The sequence below is a fragment of the Pan paniscus genome, chromosome 7 (genome assembly GCF_029289425.2).
Source record: "Pan paniscus chromosome 7, NHGRI_mPanPan1-v2.0_pri, whole genome shotgun sequence".
In the NCBI taxonomy this organism is placed as follows: Eukaryota; Metazoa; Chordata; class Mammalia; order Primates; family Hominidae; genus Pan; species Pan paniscus.
This window is the reverse complement of record NC_073256.2, coordinates 26278306-26288296: the sequence shown is the minus strand read 5'-3', so window position 1 is coordinate 26288296 and position 9991 is coordinate 26278306. Positions and strand designations below refer to the sequence as shown.

Here is a 9991-nt window from a genome sequence, read left to right as displayed (position 1 = left end):
GATTTTCGCATTGATGTTCATCAAGGATATTGGCCTGAAATTTTGTCTTTTGGTTGTGTCTCTGCCAGGTTTTGGTGTCAGGATGATGCTGGCCTCATAAAATGAGTTACAGAGGATTCCCTCTTTTTCTATTGTTTGGAATAGTTTCAGAAGAAATGGTACCAACTCTTCTTTGTACCTCTTTTAGAATTCTGCTGTGAATCATTCTGGTCTTGGACTTTTCTTGGTTGGTAGGCTATTAATTATTGCCTCAATTTCAGAACCTGTTATTGATCTATTCAGGGAATCAACTTCTTCCTGGTTTAGGCTTGGAAGGGTGTATGTATCCAGAAATTTATCCATTTTCTTCTATATTTTCTACTTTATTTGTGTAGAGGTGTTGATGGTATTCTCTTATGGTAGTTTGTATTTCTGTGGTATCAATGGTGATATCCCTTTTATCATTTTTTATTGCCTCTATTTGATTCTTCTCTCTTTTCTTCTATATTAGTTTGGCTAGTGGTCTATTTTGTTGATCTTTTCAAAAAACCAGCTCCTGGATTCATTGATTTTTTTGAAGGGTTTTTTGTGTCTCTATCTCCTTCAGTTCTGCTCTCTTCTTAGTTTTTTTCTTGTCTTTTGCCAGCTTTTGAATTTGTTTGTTCTTGCTTCTCTAGTACTTCTAATTGTGATGTTAGGGTGTTGATTTTAGATCTTTCCTGCTTTCTCTTGTGGGCATTTAGTGGTATAAATTTGCCACTACATAGTGCTTTAAATGTGTCCCAGAGATACTGGTACATTGTGTCTTTGTGCTCATTGGTTTCAAAGAACATCTTTATTTCTGCATCAATTTCGTTACTTACCCAGTAGTCATTCAGGAGCAGGTTATTCAGTTTCCATGTAGTTGTGCGGTTTTCAGTGAGTTTCTTAATCCTGATTTCTAATTTAATTGCCCTGTAGTCTGAAAGACTGTTTGTTATGATTTCCATCCTTTAGCATTTGCTGAGGAGTGTTTTACTTCCAATTATGTGGTCAATTTTAGAATAAGTGCGATGTGGTGCTGAGAGGAATATTCTGTTGATTTTGGGTGGAGAGTTCTGTAGATGTTTATGAGGGCCACTTGGTCCAGAGCTGAGTTCAAGTCCTGAATATCCTTGTTAATTTTCTGTCTCATTGATCTGTCTAATATTAACAGTGGGGTGTTAAAGTCTCCCAATAACATTGTGTGGGAGTGTAAGTTTCTTTGTAGGTCTCTAAGAACTTGCTTTATGGATCTGGGTGCTTCTGTATTGGCTGCACATACATATAGGATAGTTAGCTCTTCTTGTTGCATTGATCCCTTTACCATTATGTAATGCTCTCTTTGTCTCTATTAATCTTTGTTCGTTTAAAGTCTCTTTTATCCGAGATTAAAACTGCAACTCCTGCTCTTTTTTGCTTTGCATTTGCTTGGTAAATATTCCTCCATCCCTTTATTTTGAGCCTATGTGTGTCTGCACATGAAATGGGTCTCCTGAATACAGCACACCGATGGGTCTTGACTCTTTGTCCAGTTTGCCAATCTGTGTCTTTTAATTGGGGCAATCAGCCCGTTTACATTTAAGTTTAACATTGTTATGTATGAATTCGATCTTGTCATTATGATGCTAGCTGGTTATTTTGCTCATTTGTTTATGTAGTTTCTTCATAGTGTCGATGTTCTTTACAATTTGGCATGTTTTTGCAGTGGCTGGTACCAGTTAGTTGTTCCTTTCCATGCTTAGTGCTTCCTTCAGGAGCTCTTGTAAGGCAAGCCTGGTGCTGACAAACTCTCTCAGCAATTGCTTGTCTATAAAGGATTTTATTTCTCCTTCACTTATGAAGCTTAGTTTGGCTGGATATGAAATTCTGGGTTGAAAATTCTTTTCTTTAAGAATGTTGAATACTGACCCCCAGTCTCTTCTGGCTTGTAGGGTTTTGCCGAGAGATCCACTGTTAGTCTGATGGGCTTCCCATTGCGGGTAACCCAACCTTTCTCTCTGGCTACCCTTAACATTTTTTCTTCATTTCAACCTTGGTGAATCTAACAATTATGTGTCTTGGGGTTGCTCTTCTCAAGGAGTATCTTTGTGGTGTTCTCTGTATTTCCTGAATTTGAATGTTGGCCTATCTTGTTAGGTTGGTGAAATTCTGCTGGATTGTATCCTGAAGAGTGTTTTCCAACTTGGTTTCATTCTCCCTCTCACTTTCATGTACACTAATCAAATGTCAGTTTGGTCTTTTCACATAGTCTCATATTTCTTGGATGCTTTGTTCGTTCCTTTTCATTCTTTTTTCTCTAATCTTGTCTTCATGCTTTATTTCATTAAGTTGATCTTCAATGTCTGATATCCTTTCTTCCACTTGATAGATTCAGCTATTGATACTTGCATATGCTTCACGGAGTTCTTGTCCTGTGTTTCCAGCTCCATCATGTCACTTATGTTCTTCTCTAAACTGATTATTCTAGTTATCAATTTGTCTAACCTGTTTTCAAGGTTCTTAGCTTCCTTGCATTGGGTTAGAACATGCTCTCTTAGCTTGGAGGAGTTTGTTGTCACCCACCTTCTGAAGCCTACTTCTGTCAATTCGTCAAACTCATTCTCCGTCCAGTTTTGTTCCCTTGCTGGCGAGGAGTTGTGATCCTTTGTGGGAGAAGTGGCGTTGTGGTTTTTGGAATTTTCAGGCTTTTTGTACTGGTTTCTCCACATCTTTGTGGATTTATCTACCTTTGGTCTTTGATGTTGGTGACCTTTGGATGTGGTCTCTGAGTGGATATGCTATTCATTTCTGTTTTTTAGTTTTCCTTCTAACAGTCAGGTCCCTCTGCCGCACATCTGCTGGAGGTCCACTCCAGACCGTTTGCCTGGCTATTACCACGGAGGCTGCAGAACAGCAAAGATTACTGCCTATTATTTCCTCTGGAATCTTCATCCCAGAGGGGCACCTGCCAGATGCCAGCCAGAGTTCTGCTGTATGAGGTGTCTTTTGGCCTCTACTGAGAGGTGTCTCCCAGTCAGTGTATACGGCTGTCAGGGACCTACTTGAGGAGGCAGTCTGACCCTTAGCAGAGCTCAAATGCTGTGCTTGGTGATTTGCTGCTCTCTTCGGAGCTGCTAGGCAGGGACATTTAAATTTGCTGAAGCTGCGCCCACAGCCGCCCCTTCCCCCAGGTGCTCTGTCCAGGGAGATGGGGGTTTTATCTGTGAGTCTCTGACTAGGGCTGCTGCCTTTTTTTTTCCAGAGATGCCCTGCCCAGCGAGGAGAAATCTAGAAAGGCAGTCTGGCCACAGTGGCCTTGCTGAGCTACACTGGGCTCCATCCCATTTGAACATTCTGGTGGCTTTGTTTACACTGTGAGGGTAAAACCACCTACTCAAGCCTCAGCAATGGCAGATGCCCCTCCCCCCACCAAGCTCCAGCATCCCAGGTCGATCTCAGACTGCTGCTGTGCTGGCAGTGAGAATTTCAAGCCAGTGGATCTTTGTTTGCTGGGTTCTGTCGGAGTGGGACCCGCCGAGCCAGACCACTTGGCTCCCTGGCTTCAGCCCTCTTTTCAGGGGAGTAAACGGTTCTTTCTCGCTGGCGTTCCAGGTGCCAGTCGGGTATGGAAAAAGAACTGCAGCAGCTAACTCAGTGTCTGCCCAAACAGCCGCCCAGTTTTGTGCTTGAAACCCAGGGCCCTGGTGGCTTAGGCACTGGAGGGAATCTCCTGGTTTGCATGTTGCAAAGACCATGAGAAGAGCGCAGTATCTGGGCTGGAGGGCACGGTTCCTCAGGCTCAGTCCCTCACCGCTTCCCTTGGGTAGGGGAGAAAATTCCCCAACCCCTTGCATTTTCTGGGTGAAGCAACGCCCCACTCTGCTTCGGCTCGCCCTCTGTGGGCTGCATCCACTGTCCAACCAGTCCCAGTGAGGTGAACCGGGTACTTCAGTTGGAAATGCAGAAATCACCAACCTTCTGCATCGATTTTGCTGGGAGCTGCAGACCAGAGCTGTACCTATTTGACCATCTTGCCAGCAATCCCCTCTGCTTTTTAATATAAATTTTATGTTTAACTTTTCTGTCTACAAAAACTCCTGCTGAGATTTTGGTTGGGATTGTATCAAATTCACAGATTAAATTGGTGAAATTTGGTGTTTTAATGAAATTAAGACTTCCAATTGATGAATAGGGCATATGTATTTAGGTCTTTTTTCACTTTTTAAATTTTGTTGTGTCTAATATAAATATAGCTACACTGAAGCTGAGTGTGGTGGCACATGTCCACAGTCCCAGCTACTGGGGAGGCTAAGGCAAGAGGATTCCTTGAGCCCAGGAGTTTGAGGTGAGCCTCGGCAATATAGCAAGACATCTATCTCTAAAACATAAACAAATATAGCTACCCTGGCTTTCTTTTTGATTAATACTTTCATGGTATATCTTTCCCTATCTATGGCCCTCATTGATGTCCACATTCTAATTCCTCAGAACCTGTCAAATATGTTATGTAGCCAAGGGGAATTAAGGTTGCAGATATGTGCTGATCACCTAACCTTAAAATAGGGAAAGTGTCCTGAATTAGCCAATTGGGCCCAATGTAATCATCATTGTCCTTAAAAGTGAAAGAAAGAGGCAGAAGTAGTGACTGGGTCAGAATGATGCAATGTGAGAAAGACTTGGCTCAATATTGCTGGTTTTGAAGATGGAGGAGGAAGGCCATGAGCCAGGGAATGTAGGCAACTTCTAGAAGATTCCAGAAGCAGGAAAAGACCCCAAAATAGATTTCTTTTTATTTTTTTAAGACAGGGTCTCACTCTGTTGCCCAGGCTAGAGTACAGTGTCACAATCTCAGCTCACTGCAGCCTCTACCTCTCAGGCTCAAGCAGTCCTCCCACCTCAGCTTCCTGAGTAGCTGGGACTACAGGTACGTGCCACTGAACCCATCTAATTTTGTTTATTTTATGTAGAGATAGGGCTTCCGTATGTTGCCCAGGCTGGTCTTGAACTCTTGGGCTAAAGTAATCCTCCTGCCTTGGCCTCTCAAAATGTTGGCATTACAGGCATGAGCCACCACACCTGGCCAAAAATGTTTTTGTATCTAAAACCTGCAGGAAGAATACAGCCCTGAAAACATTTTGTTTTTAGCTCAATAAAACCTTGTTTGTATCACATAAGCCACTAAGTTTGTGATAAATTGTTACAGCAGAAATAGAAAGCTAATACACTATCCTCTTACTCATACTTTGATTATTTTATGCTCAAAACATCTCATTAAATAGCACATGATTTCGTTTTCCTTCTTTTTTAATAATCTGAGGATCTTTGTTAACTGGAGCATGTGATTCACTTATATCTAATGCAGTTGCTAATAGATTTAGTTTAAATCTAGCATCTTGTTTTGTGCTTTCTTTTTTGTTTTGTTTTGGGTTTTGTTATTAGTAGAGATAGGGTTTCATCATGTTGGCCAGGCTGGTCTCAAGCTCCTGGCCTCAAGTTATCCGCCTGCCTCAGTCTCCCAAAGTGCTGGGATTACGGGCATGAAGCATCATGCTCAGCCTTATTTTGTGCTTTCTAATTGTCCTGTGTGTTCTGTTTTCCCCCTTCTTGCTACTTAATTATGTTTTATTATTCTGTTTTTCCTACTCCTGATTTATAAGTTATATATTCTATTTCCACTATTTTACTGGATACCTAGAAATTAAAACATGCATAATTAACATATCAGATTCTAAAGTTAGTCAATATTTTACTCTTTTCTTGGACAATTAAAAATCTTTAGAATACTTACATTTCATTTCTCCCCCTCCAACATATTTGCTGGCATTGTCAGGTATTTTAATTTTATTTTAAACCTCGCAAGGTATTGTTATTGTTTTATCTAACCAATGTTAATATAGATTTTATCTAGATATTTACCACTTTTTTTTTTTAAGATGGAGTTTTGCTCTTGTCACCCAGGCTGAAGTGCAGCAGTGCAATCTCAGCTTACTGCAACATTTGTCTCCTGGGCTCAAGCAATTCTCCTGCCTGAGCCTCCCGAGTAGCTGTGATTACAGGTGCCCACCACCACACGCAGCTAATTTTTGTATTTTTAGTAGAGACGAGGTTTCATCATGTTGGCCAGGCTGGTCTCGAACTCCTGACCTCAGGTGATCCACCTACAACTGTGTCCCAAAGTGCTGGGATTACAGGCTTGAGCCACCATGCCCAGCCAATATTTACCACTTTTTGTTCTATATTCATTTCTTCCATTTAGTATCATATGATTTCTGTTTGAAATATATTTTTTAGAATTTGCCTCATTGAGAATTTGATAATGAAAAACCTTTCATTTTGTCTGTATGAAAAATATGTCTATTTCAAAATCATTCCTGAAATAGCTCTTTCTGGTATATAAAGTAGTAGTTATTTTCTTTTAATGCATTGACAATGCCATTCCATTGTCTTTGGTTTCCCATTGTTGCCATTGAGAAGTCAGCAGTTGGTCTCACTGCTGCTCCTTTGAAGATGTCTTTTTCCTCTGGTTGTTTTGTTTTGTTGTTTTGTTTTTGACACAGGGTCTCGCTCTGTCACCCAGGCCAGAGTGCAGTGGTACAATCACAGCTCACTGTAGCCTCAAACTCCTGGACCCAACAATCCTCCCACCTCAGCCTCCCAAGTAGCTAGGGCTGCAGGCGTGCACCATGATGCCCAGCTAATTATTATCCTTTTTTTTTTTTTCAGAGATGGAGTATCAGTACGTTGCCCAGGCGCCTTTCAAACTCCTGGCCTCAGGCAATCCTCTTGCCTCAGCCTCTCAAAGTGCTGGGATTACAAACATGAGCCACCATGCCCACCCTTTTCTGGGTATGGTTGTTTCTAAGATCTCCATTGTTTTGATCTTTTAAGCTTTACTGTAATCTCAGTGTAAATTTTTTTGTATTGAACCAGTTTGCGATTCACAGCAAATCTGTGGTTTGCTCTCTCTCAGCACTTCTAAAAAATTATTCACCTTTCTCTGTTCATACGTTGTTGCTGTCCCATTCCCCCCTACTTATAGAACATCAATAAAATATATGTTAGACTTTTTCTCTCTGCCTATTAATCATTTTTCTATATATTTGATCTTTTCTTTCTCTGTACTACTTACTGGAAAATTTTTTGTGCCTATTTTCAAGGTGATTAATTATCTCCTCAGCTATGTCTAACATGATTTTGAACCAATCTGGTGAACTTTTAATTTCAGGATTGTGTGTTCTATTTCTAGAAGCTATATTTGTTTTTTCTGTTACATTTGCTTTTTGTGGTTGTTTACTTCTATTTCCCCACAGATGCATCCAAGCTTATGTTTTGTTCATTTAAATATAGTAAGAACGACAGTTGTTTGTGTTCAACTGTTTCGATTCTTATTGGAATTTTAATATTCCAATGACATCTTTGTGGACTTTGTTCTGTTGTTTTTCTGGTTCTTAGTTATTGTTTTGTTCTCCTTTTGCATTTACTATTTTTGTGTACTGCTATTATACTAACAATAATTATTGTCAGGCATGGTACCCACACCTGTAATCCCAGCACTTTGGGAGGCTGAAGTGGGTGAATCACTTGTGCTCAGGAGTTCAGGACCAGCCTGACCAACATGGTGAAACTCCATCTCTACTAAGAATACAAAAAATTAGCCAAGCATGGTGGCGGGCCCCTGTAATCCCAGCTACTTGGGAGGATGAGGCAGGAGAATCACTTGAACCCAGGAGACAAATGTTGCAGTGAGCCGAGATTGTGCCACTGCACTCCAGTCTGGGAAACAAAGTGAGACTCTGTCTCAAAAAAAAAAAAATTATTTATAGGAAGCACTTAGACATTGGGTGAAGCTTCTTTTCCCCAGAGAGGATTTGCACATGCTCCTGCCTGCAGTAGAGGCACTACCCATCTAGGAACTGCTTGAGGTTTCCTGAACAAACCAGATTATGAAAACCTGAGGGCTAGTTCACCCTTATGCTGAAGATACAGGCCTTTGGATTTCTGATAATAATCATCATTCAAACTATGCTTTCTTGGGAGCTTCTTTTCTTAAAGTACCATAAATCATACAATATTCCAAGTGGAAAAATTCATGACTTTAACAAAGGATAAGACAATGATGTCTGGGTTCTTTCTTTTCAGTAATATTCCCTATGATATTAAGAAGATTGCAGCCTCTTTAAGCCAAAACAATATGCTATTCCAGTTTCCTTGAGAAGTAGTTTATAAAACAAAAACAGTGTACAATTCAGGAGATATTTATTAAGTGTCTGCCACAGACCAGGTGCTGTGGTGCTAGGAATACCATGGTGAGAAATACAGAAACCAGCCTTCCAATGACTACTGAACTTCTTTCCTGCATATAATTGGTGGCTTAAAGATTATCTTATTATTTTGATTTGTAACTGTAAGGGTAAAATAAATAAATCATCACATTTTCATTATTTTCCATTTGCTACTATTCCTCAGGGAGCTCAAAGCCTATTTGGGGAGAAAACATAAAACAGCATGGATAATTCAATTATCCACTCGTGTATACGGAAGGCCTCCTACAGGGAGGATATGGGAAGTAATGATCACAGGGCTGTAAGGTAAAATGTCCCCAGTAATCTACATGTATTTCCTACCTCAAGTCTATGAGGTAGGCATTATTATCCCCGTTTTACAATGAAAGAAACAGGTACATGGACATTCACTTTCCTGAAGTCACACAGCATGATAGGCAGCTTCTTAATAGCTCCCAAAGACCCCTTGCCTCCTAGTATTCCTACCACACAGTTCCTTGTATTATCACCTCTCCTTTAGTGGCTGAAATTAGTAACTCACTTCTAATCAATACAACGTGGCACAAGTGATGGGCCGTCCCTTATTAGCTCCCAAGAGTGTGTAAATTCCATCTCCTCTTCTCTCTTTCTCCCCAGCTCTTCTTACTTGCTTATTCTGATGAAGCACACTGCCTTGTTATGAACTGCCCTATGGAGAAGCCCACGTACAAGAAACTGAAACCAGCCTGGCACGATGGCTGATTCCTGTACTCCCAGCAGTTTTGGAGGCTGAGGTGAGCAGACTGCTTGAGTCCAAGAGTTCAAGACCAGCCTGGGTGACATGGTGAAACCCCATCTCTACAAAAACTACAAAAATCAGCTGGGTGTGGTGGTTTGCACCTGTAGTCCCAACTACTCAGAAGGCTGAGGTGGGAACATTGCTTGAGCCTGGGAGGCAGCCGTTGTAGTGAGCTGAGATTGTACCATTGTACTCCAGCCTGGGTGACAGAGTGAGACCCTGAAAAAAAAAAAAAAAGAAGGAAAGAAAGAAAAGAGAAGAGAAGAGAAACTGAAACCCTCAACTGAACAGTCCATAAGGAAATGAAGCCTGCTAGTAGCCACAAGAGTAAGCATTAAAATGAATCCTGCTCCCAGTCAAGCCTTCAGATGAGACCACAGCCCCAACTGACACCTCGATTGCACCCACGTAAGAGGCTCTGAGATAGGAGACCCAGGTAAGCCACAGCCAGATTCCTGACCCACAGATGGGGTGGGATAATAAATGTTGTTGTTTTAAGCCACTAAGCATTATGGCAATGTGTTACACAACAATTGATAACTAATACATGCCTAATATGGGCCCATCTGATATCTTACAGGCCCGAAACCACACTGTCTTCCCAGGCATTGCTATGCACTAACAACCAAATTTTCAGGGGTGGGGCCTTTGAATAGAAATTTCAGTAAGAGTCCAGACAACATAAATCATACAAAAGTAAAGCTAAATTTGTCTTTAAAGGTCACTTAATTAGACTCTCTCACTTTACATTTGAGAAAAATGAGGGCCAGGAGGGGTGGCTCATACCTGTAGCCTCAGCAGGTGGGAGGCTGAGGCAGGAGGCTTGCTTGACCCCAGGAGGTTGAGACGAGCCTGGGCAACACAAAAAGACCTCATCTCTACTAAAAAGAAAAAAAAAGTTAGCCAGGCATGGTGGTGTGTGCCTGTAATCCCAGCTACTGGGGAGGCTGAG

At 41.3% G+C, this 9991-nt stretch overlaps 1 long non-coding RNA gene across 1 annotated transcript; it reads left to right on the top strand.

Annotated features, from left to right (window-relative positions):
- Positions 1 to 4232: 4232 nt before the first annotated feature.
- Positions 4233 to 9542, top strand: LOC134730960 (uncharacterized). Its single transcript, XR_010112907.1, has 2 exons — positions 4233 to 4324; positions 8898 to 9542. It is a non-coding gene; the product is annotated as an uncharacterized LOC134730960 (long non-coding RNA).
- The last annotated feature ends 449 nt before the right edge of the window (positions 9543 to 9991 follow it).